Source organism: Canis aureus, chromosome 36 (genome assembly GCF_053574225.1).
Source record: "Canis aureus isolate CA01 chromosome 36, VMU_Caureus_v.1.0, whole genome shotgun sequence".
Lineage (NCBI taxonomy): Eukaryota > Metazoa > Chordata > Mammalia > Carnivora > Canidae > Canis > Canis aureus.
In genome coordinates, this window is record NC_135646.1 from 21,506,637 (window position 1) to 21,527,006 (window position 20,370).

The window sequence follows — 20,370 nt, forward strand, 5'->3', positions numbered from 1 at the left end:
AGTCATGGTCAAAACGTGCTTCTCAGGCTGGATCGACAGAGCCAGAGGCAGGGCTGTTACCCCCATCATCTATCCCCTCCTTCTTTCTTTGGTAATACAGCTTTGAACTCCTACCTGGGCACGAGACTACCTGGCATCATTCCCAGCCTCCCTTACAGCTTAGTATGTTCATGCAGCTACGTGCTGGCGGGTGGGATGTGAACAGAAGGGAGATGCACAGCTTCTAGGCTGTCCCCTTAAAAACAAAGGTGTGGTTTCCTCTTCCTCTTGCACTCTTTTGTTGGCTAAAATGTGACAATATCTTGAAATGGAAGCCATCAGGACAAGAGAGCAGAGCAACGAGGTAAGAAGATGAGTCCCCTTGACTGTGGAGCCTCTACGTCAGCCTGCACGCTGTGGACACTTTCACAGGGAGAAAGTGACCTTTACATTTTAAAGCCACTGTTGTTTTGTTTTTATCTCAGAAGCCAAATAGGTATCCTAACTAAGATCTGCTCAAAAATTTCCTTCCCTGACCTTCTTGAAATTTCCAGCATTCACATTTTTGGATTAAGAAGATTTCTGGTAATCTAAAGAACTATGTATAAATGTCCTAATGACGTAGGAAGGACGTTAGGGTTTGAAGCTGACAGCCAAGAAAGAATTCTTGAGACGTCTTTGGTGCAAAAGAGGTGGTTTTTATTAAAGTAGGGGGGAGAACCCGTGGGCAGAAGGAGCTGCACTAGGGTCACGAGGAGTGGCTGGTTCTATAGTTTCAAATTGGGAGGGGGTTGGGGAGAGCGTAAACCTCTCAGGGATTTTGGAAATAAGGTTTCCAGGATCTCAAAGGGGCTAGTTATTATTACAAAAGGTCATTTATTATTGTTTAGTAAAAAGTCAGTCATGAGACCCTTCAGATGTATATCGATGGGTCAGATGCTTGGGGGATGACTGCCAGCACGTATCTTGGAGGGCAGAGATAAAGGAAGTTTCCAAAGGAATTTTTATATGTTAAGGTAGACTTGCAGGGTCCTGGGGATCAGACTGCCTCTTGCCCTTAGCAAAGTATCAACATCAAGGCAGTTGAGCCCCTAGAGGAATGTCACTCAGCCTGTTTCAAGGACTTGTCAATGGGCTGTAGGTAGTAAGGAAATTTAATAATTTCTCTTCTGCCTTTGTTTTCCACATCACCAATACCCCGAAGAAATCAAAAGGGACAGGCAAAAAGCTGATTTTAAATTAGCATTGTTTTTTTTTAAGCTGACTAGTTTGGATAAGCACATGGAAACCATCATACAATCCTTTTATTTAGTTTCCACATCTAAAGCAGGGTGCAGAAAATTGAAGAAGACAGAGACACCATGCAGACGATTCAAAGTAAACAAAAGGAGGTATATGATGGCATTGGATTGGCTTATTCAGTTGTAAATCTAGTGGTCAACTTAATACCATGATATCACACGAGGGATGGTGATGAATTGTCTCTCCCAGTACTGAAAGAAAACCATTTTAAACTGAAGCAAGAATGCCTGGACAGTTTGTGGTGTTCTCTAAACCTATATTTTAATCCTTTGAATTAGTTATTGAGGGAAGTTGTGAAATCTTTCTCTGTAGATATTTAAAAACTGGATAGATTTTAATCTTCCAGAAGGTCATGTTAGAGTTTTGCCCTAGAAGGTCAGGCAGGAGGAGTGAGGATGGACTAGAATGGACCTCAACAAAGTCCCTCACTCCAAGACGAGATGTCCTTCCAATGCATCTTCTCTTTCTCCCTTCCTCGCTCTTTCTAGAATGACACTAAATTACCTTGTGCTTAGCATTGAGAAGCAACAAGTTTTGTCGTTCTTTGCTTTTTTCCCCCCCAGGGCCGCATGGCTTCACCCATGTTTTTGATTCCGTTACGTGCCAAAAATTGCAAAATTTAACTGTAGGAAATCCTGTGTGTGGATGTGTGTGTGTGTGCGTGCTTTTGTGCACTCGTGATGAGGAATAGAGGGATAGAGCTAGGAAAGGAGTTTCACAAGTTAGATGAAACTGACAGCCACACCATTATTTTCAAACACACACACACACACACACACACACACACACACACTTTGTGTTCTAATGCAGGGTTAAGAAATCAAGTAGTGAATTCTGGGGAAGGGCCATATAATGGCATCAGGTTCCAGGCCTCAGTCCAGATACATTTTAGGCCTTCAAGCACACAATTCAAAATCCCGTCATCAAGTTTTATGTGTTTTGCTTATACTTTTGGTGAAAAGAGTGCTCTTTTTTTAGGGAGATACGTTCAAAACAACAGAAAATCTTACTTATTAGGAGGTGATAAAAGCTGAACAAAAGTGGCGTACTTATCAGAAGGGAACTGCATATTATAGAAACACTGTGACCTCTTTCCACCTGCTGCCTACTTTCTCTCCCCCATGAGGAAGTGGCTTATCTCATAGGTGCATTTAAAAAAATCTGAGCATGCCCCATGTTAGGATCTTTCTAACAAAGAGAGTGACTTCTTAGCTGCTCCTGGTCCAGTAAGCTTTGGGTTAAGAAGGAGGGAGGTAGAAAATGTCCTATAATGTCCCATGTTGCCTATGACTGGGTCATGCTTACTGCAAGAGCAAAGTATTATCTAATCATCCTGGCTCTGATATAAAGCCACATTTTCCAGTGAGCATCTGTCAGAAATATAGCTGAGATTTTGATCTCTTACCTGACCTCTCTCTCTCCACACTGCTTGGCACACTGTACAGGATTAGCAAATAATTTTTTAAATGGAGAATAAATGGATTGGAGTGGGCCAATCTGCTGACCTCCTACAACCCCAATTAAAGTTCTGAATTTGGGGCCCTATTTTTTTCAATATTTTATTTATTTATTTTACAAAGAGAGAGAGAGAGCAGGGGGAGGGACAGAGAGAGAGGGGAAGAGAGAGAATCTCAAGCAGACTCCCTGCTGAGCACAGAGCCTGATGCAGGGCTCGATCCCAGGACCCTGAAACCATGACCTGAGCCGAAATCAAGAGTCAGATACTCAAATGACTGAGCCACCCAGGGGCCCCTGAGGCTCTCTATATTTTTTTATTGTTCATTCCATTAGTAAAAATGCTTCACATGTGGATACACAATATGTGTATACCATTTATCTGTAAATGTCTACCATGTGCCTAATACCATGTACTAATATGTTATATACTTCACAGAGAAATTTAAAATGACATGAAAAAATGTAAATATAAGTTCCAGTACATTCTTCCTGGAGTGCTCAAAATAACCCCAGTGGATTATTTTGAGCACTCCACTCTGTAGCCTGCTGGTCTAGACTTTAAGTACCGGACAAGTACCGTAGGGACCCTGTTTCACACAGCCTTGCACTCCACCATGCACTATTTAATGGCACATGCTCAGGAAGTATATGTTGAACTGAACTAGAAGGAGAAAGTGGATGAATGAGTGTTTATTGAGCTAGAAGGAAAAAGGGAAGGGTAGTCCAAGTGAGACTTCTCTTGGAACACTTTATTCCAAAAACAGACATCACAGAAATGGGATACAGGCTGGCTTTCATCAGACGCTGACTTCAGAACCAACATAATGTGAAGCAGTGGGAAATGAAGTTGGGTCTTGGAGGACAGAGAAAAGAGAGGAGCTGGCAGGTCACTCAGGCCATGAGGTCTAGGCAGAGATATCTATCTGCATTGCATTTCCTGCAGAACAAACTATGGAATGGCTAGCCTCTCTAAAGATGTGAACACCATCGTGTTTTATGTTTTATGAAGGTCAGACTAGGGTTAGGATGCATAGGAGATGGAACAATATTTGCATTTGGTTGGAGCAGCTCTGAAGAGTCTAGAATGAGACCATGAGACTCTGGCTAGAGTGATAAAGGAGATCATGGTGAAGAAACTATCAAACAAATAGCCAATTAGAAGGACTATGATCAAGTCTTGGTTACCAATAAGAAATGAAGGAAGAAAGAGAAGAAACAAAATATGCCTAGAGATGTTCCCACCATTTGGAAAATGAACAACCTTAATTGATTTCTGGACATTTTGCTCTCTCTTGATTTGCTATGGTTCAGGAATCCGGGTGTGAGTTGGTGTTTTTTTGTTCCTGTTTAAATGCTTGAAGCTCACCCTATAACCGCAGGAGAAAATTCTGAAACAGGGAACAGGAACTAAATTTTCATGAGTCCAAGATATTACTTTCTAAGTTTGCTGGAAGATACAGCCAAGAAATGGCACTCCGCCTTGAAGAAAAAGGAAACTCCACATTTGTGTGTATGCAGTTGACAACTGCTGGTTTCCCGCACATAACCGAACAACGTTAGTCAACCACAAAGAGCTAGTGATAAGTTCATGACCTCTTCAGCCCCATTTTTCCTCTATGTGAACTCCACGGTACTGTAAGCTATGGAAGTGAGCTCTGGGGTAATTCAGACAGGTGGGTAACAAAAAGGACAGAGGATAGAATAGACAACAATTCTGGAAGAAATGGAAACCAAGCTTTTTCATCAAATAGCTAGAATGCTGTGTGGATGGGTTGTATGACAAGCCTATGTCTATGCTATTTGTTTTTTGAAACCTGTGTGACTTATTCTGAAAGCAGACTCCTAAGACAGGAAGAAATGACCAAAAATTACATAAAGCTCTTTCCAAATAGAGTTCTGCAGAAAATACAGCTGCCATCTGGCCTTCTGGCTAACTTCACTCCTTTCTTTTTCAGCAGATATTATTTAATCCAGACCACACAGTTTGTTCGTCTAGTTGGTTCATGAAAATTTCAGAACATGAATCTGTAGCAGGAATGTTTGGCAAGTGACAGGACATTAGCTGCCTGACATCAGGGCAGTTTCCTTGTCTCTGGTTAAGTAAGTCTCTCCCAGGCTCTGTTGTGCTTGGATGCCTTCAGCTATGAAGTCAAACTGATTATCCTTGTCACCTCTCAAACATGATGTCCGCAATGCACTTGGGAGACAGGTACTGCTCTCACGTATATACTGCTGCTCTAAAATTAACTACAAAGACTTTAAAACCCAATGCTAGTTCACAGTTAACATTATGATGGTCTACTTGCATGTAAATGGACCTAGACCAAGTCACTGTACTTGGAATTTTGTGTGAAATGGGAATAAAGTTTCCCTGTCCTCATTATATAAAATACAACCTGTGCTTTAAAATTTAGCCAAGATGTATCAAAGTATGGAAAAAATAATTTGGTCTGGGTTGGCTTTTCAAACCCTGTTTAAACTAAGAAAAGAGGCATTTAAAAAAAAAATCACATCAGTTACATAGTGGCTTTTCTCCCTTTCCAGGTTTTTCGAAAGGCACAAGTTGCTGGTCTCCATAACTGCCTACCAGTCTCCAAAGAAAGTGAGAGGGTGAGCTGAGACTTAGAGCCTATGAACTTCTGTCAGGTTCAGATAGGGAGAAGTCTTTCCAGGTCACTGGGGGGTTGGCTTCATTTCTTAGTGGCCTCACTTAGCCAGCAATGCTAAAGGCTGCAGCAGAGCCCAAGTGTACCTAATCCTATAGATACTGCCATTGGGATGACCATCAGCAATAGCAGTAACCTATAAATGAGGCAGATTAGAGAGGTAAATATATGTTCCCCAAAACCCGGCCATAAAATAAAAATGAATGGAACAAAAATTCAACATCTGTTAAGAATGTTAACATTCTTATATTCTTATAGATTCTTATAGATCCTTATAGATTATATATATATATATATATATATACACATATATATATATATTCTTATATTCTTATAGAGGATGATGCTATAGTTTGAGAAAATATTTAGGTAGAACTTTACACAATTTTAGCCATAAACAAGATTCTAACAAATAATAATTCCACGATCTTTAAGGCTTTAGTAGATATTTACCACACTGCTCAGATTTTCATTTCCTATTTAAATCTAATTGATACCAAGTTTGTCATTGATTTGCATAATTCCATTTCCTTCACTATTTCTTATTCAGAGTATGACATCATGGAGTCAGAGAATGGAAACTGTTTCTATACTTTGGGAGGAAAAAAAAGCAATGTTTGTGATAACCCAATTTTTTTCCCTCCTTCTAAGCTAAACACTTATAATTCTTAACACATGTTTTTTCTTGGAACCATTTTTACTTCTGGCTTTATGTAAAATGTGAGAATTTTCTATCTCAGAAAATGGCACCAGTTCATCTCTTATCATGTCCCCATTGTATGTTCATTGCCAGTGAGACAATCTGTTTAGAACTATCATTATTATTACTATAAATAGACCTGGAAAATGTGTTTTTCTGCATGTTTCATCATTTTCAGTTTCAGAACTGTGTTATTTAAGCCCTGATCAGAAGGTTAACACATGAAAATATCTAATGAACCTGGCTTTCTCATATGGAATTCAAATATACTTTGTAGATACAAATAATACCCATTTGCCAAGAGTGTACTGACTTACTAAACATAAGGAGTGCAAAACACAGACGTAAAAATACTATTAGTGTTGGGACTAGGCCTGTTATTGAAAAGATATATTTCATGAATTTCATTAATTTTTTAATTAATAGTTACATAGCTATTTCCTAGTCAAGTTGTAAAATCTTAACATTCAGGTTTTTAAGTATGTTTTATGGACACACACAACATTCTCAATCTCTAAAGCTCTCAAAATAAGGCCCAGTTATCTAATTTTCACCGTCTAGGCATAAGGATCTTATAAGATAGCAAAATATTGAGGTGAGAGATGGTTTGAGAGTCTGTGAATTGTACTGTTTCTTAATCATCTGCAAACAGGTTTGCTCCACTATTTAAAAAGGCAGAGATGTGTGCACGTGTGTGAATATACAAAAACATAATGCATAAAAATACTGACACACACAATGGAATATGGAATGGAAGGAGAACTAAATTCAGAATTTAAATTTGCAGTTTTTAGTTCTGCTTCTAGCAGCTCAAATATTTCAAGTTCTCTGAGTCTGTCTCACCATTTGTAAAGCAGCTGAAGAACAAATGTGTGTGTGGAAATCTTTTGTAAACAGAAAGACAAAAAGCGCTAAACATACACAAGGGTTGTGTATGAGTATGGTCACTATAGCCTGACTCAATCCACCAAATGAAAGCGGTTTTCCTTGACTCTCTCAAAGGCAGCTAGATCAGGAAGAAAGAAAGAGAAAGAAAGAAAGAAAGAAAGAAAGAAAGAAAGAAAGAAAGAAAGAAAGAAAGAAAGAAAGAAAGAAAGAAAGAAAAACTAACTTGTAAGTTAAGACAAAGAAAGTAAATGGAATAAAAAGGAATCATGCCACATTAAAGAAAATACTGGGGAGTCCACTTGGTCCTCCCCAGCAGTGATCTCTGGGGCCAGGCTCAATTGTGCCTATTACACAGTTTCTTCTTCCACTTTTTTCTATAGAAACCACGCATTTTCCAGAACAGCCAAGTTTTTCCACAGGCAGTTTCCATGGCAGTGCTTGAAGTGGCCTGACACTGAGGGGGATGGGAGGGAGACGGGTGGAAGGGCAAAGAGGAGAAATGAAAGGGATCCTGAAAGGGGAGAGAGAAGGAGGAAGGGCGGCCTTTTATGTCCACTGGAAACTTGTTTGTCAAGTTCTTGTAAATCAGAGATTGTACGTATATCCAACCGTACTTTACTACAATTTTTTAAAAAGTCATTCAGAGTTGACATTTCCTAAATGTCATGTTTAGCTACAAAACACAACCCTGGCAAGACGTCAAAGGTACTGCCTTTGTTGCTAAAATCTGGTTTGTTCAGTCATAGCAAATAACTAACAAACTCAATTGAAAAGCATTTTCTTGTGTATCCCAGAAATCACTTTAAAATACATTTAAAGCTACTTGTATTTTCTACAAACTTTCCCTCAAAATGGGAAGAAAGGATATTAACAAGAATCCTTGGTGGGACACCTTGGGTGGGTCTATGGTTGAAGTCTGCCTTTGGCTCAGGGTGTGAACCTGGGGTCCTGGGATCGAGTCCCACATCGGGCTCCTCGCAGGGAGCCTGCTTCTCCCTCAGCCTGTGTCTCTCTGCCTCTCACGCAGTGTCTCTCATGAATAAATAAATAAAATCTTAACAAAACAAAACAAGAATCCTTGTCAATAATTAGCCTCCCACTTTGGTGAGGCCTCCAGAGGCAGGAGACCAAAGCACGTAAGCAAGATGGAAATGGCCAAATGTGGCTCATTACTAGAGCAGGTTACACTGCAGAAACCTGCGGCTCCTTTTTAAGGGTCACGAGGCCAAGGCTAAAGTCATCTCCTTGCACAAAGGTGAGGAACATCAACATTCTTTCCTACTAAAGCACAAAGAGCCTTCACTAAAATTCGTGGTCTTGCCTAATGCATCTTTTCTTCTTTGGGATAAAAAACAGGGTCTGAGCTAATGATTCACATTGTTAAAATTATGGACACGGGCAAAGAATTACTCATGGTTAGCTAAGCTTAGATTTGTTCCAACATGCCTTCCTGAAGCGACTCCTCTCAAAAACAAACTCACTAGGCAAATGTTTAACTTCATTAAGCCTGTAGTGACATCAAGAGGGTAGATTTCCGATGGACTGGGCCACACAAAGTGTGGGTCAGGCTTCTCTACCGAAGCCCTGCTTGGATATTTAGGGGATGGATGTCCTCTTCTCACTAAAAAGAGGAGCAGAGTTCAGACAAGAAAATGTAAAAGCTGTAGTTTCCTACAATAGTGTGATGTATTTCTGGTTTAGGCTATAGCACAGTACTTGTAAAAGTCATTGCTTCCATAAGAGCTGATGATGTGTTTATTTCTCAAGAAATGTGTCTGATTAGCAAACACTTTCAGAATTATTTTTGTGGAGATAAACTAAGTCCGGTGTGTGTGTGTGTGTGTGTGTGTGTGTGTGCGCGCACGCGCACACACGTGCAGCAATAGGGGAAATGGCAAGACAGAAGGTGTTTAGATTTAAAATCTGAACATTTAGGGTATCCCAACAACTGGGGGGAGGGGGTGGTAAAGGGTTGGAAGTGATTGAGGAAATCAAGGACCACAGCCATGTGCTCTCGTTTTCCCCTTCGGGGGTAGTAACTTCCTGTAAAAAATGAGAGGTTTATTTTCATAACAGCAGTGAGGAATCGCTAGGCAGATGTGTGTGGGTTGGTTCTGGCCCTCGATTAGCACACAGGAATGATACTGCCTTTACGTTTCACCAGATAAATCCATTGAAGCACATACAAGGGGCCTCCACTTGAGTTGCACAAGTAGGATCCCAAATTTCATTGCAGTGATCCTGCCATTTGAGGAACATTTAAATGGGGCCAAATTTCTATTGACAGAACCATTCTCAGATGTGGTTCACGAATTACGTGAACCTTTTCTTCCCCTCTTCTGCTCCTCTAGGTTGAAAACTCTGAAATCAAGGTATTCGGAAAATGTTTCTGCGTCTTGATCAAGGAGGAGGTCGTGATAGTCACCAGATGTAATTGTTACGGCGAAGTGGAGGATATGACCACAATTCCCTTCAGCAAACCAAGGTGCTCCCAAGCCTTTTAAAGCATGTAGATGCTCTTGTCAAAGTAGCTGCACTTTCTGACAGCTAAAATCGGAATGTGGTTTTGAGCACACTGGAAAAAGCTCACTGTGCGTCTATGTTTGTGCATCAGTGTGGGTGTCTCCCTTCCCTCGCTTTTTCAGTTTCTTCCTCCTAGAAGCTGGTTTTTGTGCCGTTAATCCTCTTGGAATGTAGCTCTTATCACCACCTAGAGGAATTCATTACCCTTTCGCCCTCACTGCTCCCCAGGCCCAAGAGACTAAGAAACAAGAGAGCAATTGTCTGGGGAGCTGCCCCCTGAATTCAGGTGTGCTGGCATGGGGGTACCCATGGCCTGCCGATCTTGCCTATCATCAGGAAGGGGGAGAAATTAATCATGCTTCCCCCTCCAAGGAGTTGGAGGAAAAGAGTCTTCAGGGACGGAGGCTGAGGCCCCCTGCCATTAAATCCAGCTATTCTAAAGCCAAGGGTTTAAAAAAAAAAAAAAAAAGGCAGCAGGTTCACAAGAGCATTCCATAGCCGCATCTGCACAAGGCCAGAGCAACTGATCAATAGACTGGCGGAGAAACTGGTTAAACCAGTTATTTGGGATGATATTTAAGAGAGAAACACTGCTTGTTTGCCTTTATTTTTTGTTTAGCTTCTGCTGGTTATATAGTGGCTTCAAAATCAAAAGGGTTTGTATTTAATAGACAGCTTGCAAAACTCATCTTATGTCTTTTTTTTTTTTAATTTTTATTTATTTATGATAGGCACACAGTGAGAGAGAGAGAGGCAGAGACACAGGCAGAGGGAGAAGCAGGCTCCATGCACCGGGAGCCCGACGTGGGATTCGATCCCGGGTCTCCAGGATCGCGCCCTGGGCCAAAGGCAGGCGCCAAACCGCTGTGCCACCCAGGGATCCCCTCATCTTATGTCTTTAAGTGTATGCCCTTTTCCATCGTCCTTAAATTGCCAGTTTTGCTCACACAAGGACACAAACTCAGAATACAAATGCAGCTGCTTCTCCTTTGGCTATTAACCATGAGGCACTGTCTCATTGGTGGGGTGCTAACAAAACCCAAGAGGTGGGACACAGAAAGACATCATCAGTCTCTGGTTCTTTCTTCAAGCACATACACATAAAACTTGAGATGTACCCAAACTGGAAAGGTGGCCAAACAGACTGGAGAAGAGATATAACAACATTCTCAGAATCCATTAAAGGATCGTAGGAAACAACCATTAATTGAATACTGAACCAGATCCACCCTCTTAAAGAACTATGTCAAGAGGCAGAGATTTACCACCGGGCCCTTCAGATATTTCTAGAATCCAGCACTTTCTGAATGAAGTCCACGGGGCTATCTCACGCTGAAGTCGACATTACCATTAGCTACGTTTTCTCAAGGCTGAACGGTAGTTGTAGTAAAGCAAAAACTCAATTTATAATCTCTCACTGGAGGAATGGGGGAGGGGGAAATGCCAAAATTTTTGGTCTCACCTTTCAGTTTAAGGTATGTAAATCAGTCATCAATTCTGAATACACTATTAGTGACTCCCTTCAGTAACAATTATGCATGTCAGTACCCAGGAATAATATAGTATCAACTAAAATACATCAGGTGGTGGAAAAATTATACTGACAGGCTAATATATTTATTTGTTAATGGAGAATTTTAGTCCTTGGCAAAATAGAATATGCACCATTCACTTAACTTTAATTTCTCGGGGTTTTGAAAAGCGTCTTGCCTTGAAATATTTTTACTGCAAACATGCTGTAGTCACAAAAATCCACTGCCGTACGTTAACACTAAACACACGTTTGTTTTCTTGCATCCCTGATATGTGCACACGTGTGGGAAAGCCTTCTGCTGCTGGTTTATGCATTTAAAAAACACAAGCACTGAGAGAGAGGTTCAGCACTTCCTCCCTGCAAGTGCTCAGCTACAGAAGAACACGCAAATCCGCCTCTCCCTCAAGAGTTCTCATTGATTTCCATCCATTGATTTCAGAGTGGTGCATTTCATTTTCAGAACACTTTCATAAACATGACTGTGAGGTTAATTTTTGGTGATAACACAAAACCTGAATTTGTTATTTGGAAAGTTCTTGGTAGTGACTGGACATATGGTGTGTTCCTTGCTGGGGGTAATGCACACATCAGTACTGAGAGATTTCCTTAACCCATTCTCTGTAGCTGAAGGTCAAGATCCCCAATACCCTAATTATAATTATAATTATAATTATAATTATAATCATAATAAACTACAGTCATCCCTGGTCAGTCGCTACTCACTGGGCTTTAGATCCATATTAGAGCCTCGTACTAAGAGAGATGAAGTTTTGTACAACATATGGAAAGGGGGAGGGTACTGACATCCAGGAGGTAGGTAACAGATACGCTGATGTCTGCTTCTTTCCAAAACCTGCTAGTATTGTGAGAAAGAAACAAAAAAAAAAAACTGCAAAAGCCCAAAAGGACAACAAATGGGTGAGGAGACACAAGTGGCTGAGATGTGACACAAAAGTTTGGGAAGATGGAAGGCAAAGTGAAGAGCAGAATGGACTCTGCAGAGGTGGTCCGAGCTCAAGGACCCCGAGATAAGAATGTCCAGGAGAAGCCAGCCAGCTGGGGACCCCAAATGGCTGGCTTCTCCAACCCCAAGAAGGTTCAGGAGGATAAGAGATCCACCCCACTCAGAGCAGCCAGGCAACCACCCTCCCCAGCCCTCGGGACATGGGTTTATTCTCTAGAAAAATGGAATCCAAGGAGCAGGAGGCTTCAGGTATGATGGAGGGCTGTCTGTGGCACCAGGCTGGAAACAAGGGCCTTAGGAGGAAGTCGAGGCACTCACAGTGAGACCTCCAGCCGTTCTCCAACTCACCAGCTTAGGAGGGTGGCTACTCTGAGAACTCCAGCAAGAGATGTGGCTTCAATTCATGGAAAAGAGAGTGACAATAGGAAGATCTACAAATGTTGACATTTGGGGAGGGAGTAGGTGGCTTCTAACAAACTGAATCTGCAGAAGGGAGTTCCTATCCTCCAGTGGTTGGGTGAGACCAGCAACTGCCCCTTCAGAGGGCCATATATAGGTGGTAGTGAGAAAGGGAATTTATATGGCTTATGGCAAGAGGAAGGAGAGACTTTGAGGATAACCAATAGTTATCCGGTGGTTACAGTCATTATTCCCCCTGACCTGGGTATCAGGAACCCTCGGCTTTAGGTCCTGCAATTGTCACTGACTCATCAACGTGACCTCTGAGTCACTTTTTCTTTCTAGGCTTCAGTCTCCAGTCCTTGGGTCCTGTTATTTTCAGATGCTCACTCTTCCCAGCAGGTCTCTGATGACAAACAGAAAGAATGTCAGGGGTCTTTAACGTGGTGCCATCTGCAGCCTGAAGTTTCAATGACTTCTTGAAATCCTTGCTGCTCCCACGGCAGATGGCTGCCATTCTTAGATGTGATGCAATGACACCATCCTTCCAGAGAGGCTGTTTTCAACAAACCTGCGTCCTAAGTAAGTAGAGGACAGAGCACCTACAAAATGCCAATATCAACTCTCCATTTTTCATATGACAAAGTAAAAGCATCATCAGGTGGAGCCAACCCAAACTCAACTTCTTCATTCTCACACTTTTTTTTTTTTTCTGAATGAAATGCCAGAAAAGAGAAAAAAGCGAAAAACTCAACTCCCCTCCCTCTTTTCAAGAGTCCTCTCTGAAAACAGAACAATAGTTAACATTTACTAAATACTCAGATAGGTCTGAGGCCCTGGCTAGAAGCTTCACTTGCCTTTTCTCATGAGATTCTGATGTACCCCCACTTTACAAATGAGGAAGTCGAAGCTCCAAGAGTTTGAGTGATCTACTGGCACATGTGGGGGGGCCAGGGTCAGAGCTAGATCTGCCTCTAACTGAACCCATACGCTGGTCCCAGATAGCCAGTCTCCCAGCAGGCGAGCCTTCTGCAGTCCACTCTCCAATGACATTTCCTGTGGCTTCAAAGGATTGACATGATCAGCCCTTCTGCTGAAAAGCTACAAGGCACTCTGAAAAATCAATACTGGCTTCTGCAAGAAGCAGCCTTGCCCAAAGCTAATTGAAAGCCATCTGAACATTTTCAGAACTGTGGCCATAATCATCTGTCTTGTTGCATACCATGTCCCAACATGCAACTGCAGTAAATCACTTGAAAATCACTTCTGCATGTTCACTCATACAAAACAGAAGCCCACAATATTTTTTTGTCATTGCCCTGTAGCTCCTCCATCTAAACTCAGAGCACTGGTATTATGGTAACATAATAGGCAGCTTGCTGACATTACTGTTTTAAAGTACCACTTTTTCAGGGTTTATCACAAGTCATTTTAAATTCCATTTAGCTCTAACTAGTTATACAACTTTATGTTTGGAAACAATGTCCTCTGCTGCATCAACAAGCTATACTGGAAAATACAGTTGTTTGGGGTTTAAAAACATTTTTCAGCAAACTGATTCTACCCTTTCAGAGGGCCAAATAGAGGATGGTAATGAGAGTGGGAAATTGTATGGCTTATTGCAAGACATTAATCTGAAAAATTAAAGACAGATATTTTGATATCTAATCTGGATTAATGGTGTGGCCTTGAGACTTCAATTTCATTCACCATAAATGAATTCAGAGACCAAATCATTGTGTACTGTAACTTTGCAAACCAAGTTTACCTCATTACTGGAGACTATATAATAACTCGGAGAAGAAACTGGCAAACTTGGTAGGGTGGATATTTGTGCCACCAGCATCTATCCACATTCCGGTATCTAACCACTCCCACAGCTGCTCTATTCTGCTTTAGAGGACTCAGTAAAGCTACATCCAGAAGGGGTCTGGGGGTGAGATAATATGACCCAGGATGAACCCATCAGCATATCATCATTCTAAGTGCCTCAGTCATGGCTTTGATGCAACCTCAATGGGCAATCGGGCCAAAGAGAAGCAAATCTGGAACTTTGAGTTATTAGAAAACTCAGACTTTCTCTTTGCTAGGTTTGCATGAAGACAGTGGTGGGACTAAAGCTGCCTTAGCCATCTTGTGAACATGTGGAGCTCAGAGAAGAGCTAACACAGAGGAATGTAGAGGAAGCAGAGTCAAGGAATGCACAGCCCAGGCAACTGTTGCTGTAGAGGTTTCCTGGAAGTCCTGTCTAAAGATTTCTCTGTTGGCCACCCCTACCTGCAGGAGGCAGTCTTCTGGCTGGGCACACTGGCTCCTTGAATAAAGTCAGGTTGTATAACTAAGGAAGGAAGAAAGAATGGGTATTGAGTGAGCAGTTTCCAGTCTCTTCTGTGGCCTGTTTAGGTTGGGGTTTCTTGCTTACTACAGAAAACAGATACCTTGTATAGGTTAAGGAGATGTTACATATTTCAGAGTCTACAAATTAGATATCAAACTAAAACACCCAAGTAAAATCTCTGATTTGTAAATCTTTCATTAGATTAACCTGATTTTTCTTTTACAGTAGATTCATCTGAAATTGTTACTCAATTTTAAAATATGCTATCTACAATTAAAAATGCAGGATTGGCAAGCATGTGTAGCAGGCGAATTTTTCATATTCAACGTAGATGCTGAAAGAAAATGCTGCTAAAAATGTTAAATATCCTAATTTCTTCTTAAATTGTAGGGATAAATCATACTACATATTTATGAGTCCACTGTCTCAAGGCAGGAATTCTTCTGTTTCAAATTATGCCTTAGACTTCTATGGGTTAGGTTAGAAAAGATAACAAATGTACGAATGTTTGAATTGACATTTAGTTCCCAGGGGATAGCTTTTAAAACTGGAGAATAATGGAAGTAGCTGCTTAAGAATTTTTTTTCACTAGTCACAAAAACACATCATACATTAGAGGATATAGAGAATGCCAGAATGAGATTCTCTCTGAAATAATGTCGTGTGGCATGAGAAAAGGAAGATAAACAAGAAAACAATGGTTTATTGCACCAGGAGAGATAAGAAGGAGGAAGAAGCACAGGGCTGGATTGTTAACAGAAGCCCTGCCTTCACTCTTGAGTTATGTAGACAACAATAAATGGCCTTTGTAGATCATTTTCATACAATCTCAGAGCTGAAAGGAAGCTTGAAAACCACCAAATTCAGCCCACTCGCTGTACAGAGAAAACCTTGGACCTAAAAAGACTGGGTCATGCCTCTAATGTTTTACAACAAGTTTATGCCAGAGCTAGAGTTAAAACACGGGTTTCCTAACTCGTGGCACAACACTCTGCACTAACTTCCATTTCAGAAGATAGAGGATGAGGAAGCTTGTCTGCCAGAGGTGTACTGTAATCTACCTCTCTGATGACTGTGGACTCCTTCTGAAACTATACTTTTAAAGGCAGGAGAAAATTATTAGAATATTATGACATCTGTCAAGAGTGACTGATGAGTAAAATCATATGACATCGCCCCTCCCTGTGCTAAACTGGGCCCAGAAGGTGTGGGCAGACAGAGGCCTCCATGATACCAAAGGCCGAGACTGAAAGGTCATGAGGGTTTAACAGCTGGTTTGAATTTTATTTGCTAAGGAAGTGAGTTCTTTGCCACCGTCTGCTTCAACCGCTACCCACCTATTGCCAAAGTTCCCCTGGAACACAGAGCAGTTCTTGGCTGTGTGATCCTCACCATAAGCTTTCCCCCAAAAGTTCAAAACTAGAGTAACCATCAAATAATGGAAAAACTAGCTCTTTTGAAAGCTTCTCTTCAAAACAGCAGAAAAAAGACACCAGGGATAAACCTGCAGAGTAGGTTAGTGTACTACAAATAATAAGGTGAATCCTTATTAATATGCTTTCACCAGTTGGCAGCTTGTAAATATGAGAAATGCAAGAGTCTCTAACTCAGCAGTTTCTCTGTGTAAACCTAGAAAGTATAGACCTGGGGTTTGGAAGTAGGAAGAAACCCCACACTTGGTCTACAAAGTTGAGTTCCTTCATTTTGCAGAGATTAGGAAAAAAAAGCTCATAATCTCTGCTAAATCAGGTGCATGAAACAGTGATCACTGTTCTCAAATCAAGGCACACATGTTCAGCTGAAATATGTTTACAAATATATTCAGCTGAAACACAACACATGAGGTCTCTAGTTATCCAGAATCAGTCATTTTCATATGGTTTGGCTCACATACTTTCCTTTCTTCAATTAAAAATAAACTTTGCTGGTTCTTTCTTGTTGTAAAAGCAGTATGTGTTTAGAGTAGGAAAATTAAAGACCCAGATAAACAAAAAAGAACATTTTAAATACCCATGATCATACATACCACCCAGAGAACCACTTTCAAAACCCTTAAATATATTTCCAGGTTTTCTTAGAAAATAAATATATTTTCTAAGAATACATCCATACATTAACAAAAATGCGATCACATTGTACATCCTTATTTTTCTAGAACATGATTTCATCACCTAACATAGAATGAACTTCTTCTTTATCAACATTTATCTACAAGATCATCTATAGGAGCTGAACAGTGTATTTCACTCTTGTACTAGACATAGTATTTGTAACTAATCTGTTTTGTACATTTCTTATGTACCCTATTGTAAATAATGGATTTAATAATGAAAAATGAAGGATTGGCAAGTATGTCTAGCAGTAGTAAGTACTTTGCTAAATATCTTTGTGGCTAAAACCTTTGCATGTATCCTTAGTTTATCTTCTCAGCACAAATGCCTAGAGATAAAAGTTCTGTGATGAAAGTCCATGGAGCATGTGACTCTTGATCTTAGGGCTATGAGTTCAAGCCCTGAGTGCGGTGTAGAGTCTACTTAAAATAAAATAAAATTTTTAAATAAAGGATTAAAAAATACATATTGTCAAACTACCCTCTACAAAGGGACTCACACGGTTCTATTTACTTGAGTTATATGCATTTCAAATGCTATGGTCAGTTCAGCACTTCAGAAAGAGGAACTACAGGCATGTTTGGGTTGGCCAAATGTGATAGATGTGCTTATACCTATAATTCTGATGAATGTTAACTATAGACACTTTAATCAATCAGATAATTTTATACTAGGAGCTCCCTATTTATATACCTCTAGCCAGGATTAACTTCTATATTTCATTTTGACTCTTTCTTTAGGATTTGATGTCTTTTTCCCCTTCCCTGTGCTAAGTAGTCTTTTTATACACTTAACACCATTCTTAAAGCAATTCTAGACAGTCCCTGGCAACATTCTTGTAGTGCTCTGATTACATGCATCAGCTAAAAAATCTATCCTCCAAGTTATGCTCCCAATTAGATGCCAGAACCAGTTTGCAGTTTGACATTTTAATGAAATGATAGAAATGACATTTGAAGTTCCCGCAAAATCAACAAGTACCTGTAAGACTAAAGACAGGAAATGGAATGTGTTGTCAGACCACACGTTTTCTTTTACATTTTTTTTATTCTTTTTTATTCCACCTGATTCCAAAAAGGACTTAAAGCCGCTTTTCTTTTTAAACATGTTTTCTAAATTGGACATTTTCACATCATTGAGGCTGCCAACTTCTTTCCTAACATAAGGATATTCTTCTATCATAACTGCTTGCTATATTTGGAGACTGAATGACAAGGATATTGTTCTTATCCAGAAAAGGGGAAAAAAATAACTCATTATGATCATGAATCCTGCCTGGAAGACCCCTTGAAACAAAGTGACCCTGGGTATGCGATACCAGTCCCATTAAAAGAAAATAGGAAGAACTCAATATCTAAGAAGCATAAAAGCTCCAACGAATCACAAAAAGTCAGGCCCTGAGGCTATTCATTCTTCTCAAGGGACTGTAAGAATTCAGATCCCCCAACATTCTAATTTGTGAGGGAACTGCAGACCTGAAAATGCAGGAGCCTGCCAGGAAAGCAGGTCTAGCATTAGAAGGAGGAGGAAGCTTCCATCTTCCCTAGACCAGTGGCAAGGAAATACTCATCTCCTTTACCACTTGTCGCTCCAGTCTCCTCTCCCTTTTTCTTCCCTGGTTCTCCTCTTCCAGTACCACCCATCACAACTCTCTGGAGTCTAGCTCTGCTCTCCTGTTCCGTATTGTGGAGCCTCTTTTTTTTTTTTTTTCCTTGCCATGGCCTTTCTAAATCCTCATGTTTGTAGTTGATTTCCACTCCATTTCCACTGGTCTAAACCTTGTCTGACATCCTCTTCTGTTTCATGGCCCCTGCGAGCAGTAAGACACAAGTCCCAGACCCTGTATGACACATTGAAGGACACTCAAAGACAAGTCACCAGTATGTGGTGAGCAGACTTGAAAGAAAATAGATTTTGCATGATTTGGGGGGGAAAAAAGGAAAGGGTGTTAAGGACTACATGAATAAGGGAGAATCAAAGGGAACAAGTATCACTGAAATTCCTTGGCATGTTAAAAGTGTTAGGCCGAGTTTGCCGAAGCGCTAAATATTCCCGAATGCCACCATTTTGGAAGGAAAAAAAAATCATTTTCATTGTGAAATCCGAGGGTTGCTGAGATTTCAAGAAAACCTCAAGAGAAACATGTTGCTTTTCCCCTGAACCAGCAGAATATCCAAGGAGCAAGGGCCAAATTCACCCAATTAATAGAAAGTACCAACAGTTGACCCCAACCTAAACCTCATACTGTGGCTCTTCACAGGGTATGAAGTCCTTTCAAATGATTATTGTGTTTGATCCTCACCACAGGTGTTACTATTTCCAATTCAGAGATGGGGAAAGTCAGGCTCCCAAAGATTACAGGACACGGTCGAGTCACTCAGGCTATTTGTTCAGTGACTAAGAACATGGACACTGAAGCAAGACCACCTCGTTCAAGTCCAGGCCCTACCCACCATTAATTATGAGACCTTGAGCAAGCTACCCTCATCAGGCCTCAGTGTCTATGTCGTAAAACGTTGACAGATGACAGCACTAGCCCCCTCACAGGGTTGTTTTGAGAACTAATCGAGTTAATACATTAGAGTAGTTACAGAATTAGAAAGCCAGTCTGGCTTACACGGTAAGCACTTCAAAAATGTTTGGAAGAGTCAGGTCCCAGAGCTGTTTTAAGGCCGAATGGGTATCCTTATTTTTAACAATTACATTGCTTCTGTAATTCATGATTCTATCAGTAGAGAAATTAGCGATTTCTCACAAAAGGAAAATACGTGATAAAAGGAAAACTTGAATTGGATATAATGAGTCAAAAAGAGAGAAAAGGGCAAAAGTTCAAGTGTGGTTTCTTGAAAGAACCCCATTAATTTCTGTTTCCAGAAAAATACTGTACACGATTTAAGTATTTTCAGTCATTTTTGAGCACAATGAAAGGTCAAGCTAAATGGAAGTAATATTTGTGTAGCCCATAGTGACTGTCGGGGAGTCTGTTTCCCATGGCCTGGTCCTTGATGTGGACAATGAAGCACTTCTCCCGGCGGAGCACTGAGGAGAGAGAGCTGGGCCTGCCCCCGCCCCCCAACCCAGTCCTCCCGCCTCCTGCTCGCCCACTCCACGTGAGCTTTCTGTGAAAGGAGGAGAACAAAGCTGCAGCTGGCAACTCTGGAGTGCTGTGGAAAAGAGCAATTTCCCTCAGAGAAGAGGGCGGTGGGAAATCAGCAGAGGAGTATCGCCAGAACACATTTTCTTGTTTGTAGTTTCCTGTGGCTGTGGTGGGGGTGAGGAGGGAAGAGGCTGAAGTGCAGAGAAGGTGGTGTTGGGAAGGTAGGAAGGAACAGAGGAAATAACCAACACGCAAGGCTGCCAGATGCAAACTGCAGGTGCCTAGAAGAACTATGAAAAAGGAACGAGGGGCGCCTGGGTGGCTCAGTCGGTCAAGCGTCTGCCATTGGCTCAAGGTAGGATCTGGGGTCCTGGAGTCGAGCCCCGCCCTGGGCTCCCTGCTCAGTGGTGA

General features: G+C 41.1%; 1 protein-coding gene across 7 annotated transcripts in view; it reads right to left on the minus strand.

Moving 5' to 3' along the window:
* Window positions 1-20,370, minus strand: part of SPATS2L (spermatogenesis associated serine rich 2 like) — a 160,538-nt gene that overhangs the window by 106,345 nt on the left and 33,823 nt on the right. For 4 of the 7 annotated variants that reach the window (XR_013372798.1, XM_077884801.1, XM_077884796.1 and 1 more), the window contains one exon: window positions 14,691-14,751. The exons of the other annotated variants lie outside the window; for them this stretch is intronic. The gene's annotated coding sequence lies outside the window, so the exon portion shown is untranslated. The remainder of the gene's footprint in view (window positions 1-14,690; window positions 14,752-20,370) is intronic. 7 annotated transcript variants of the gene reach the window in all.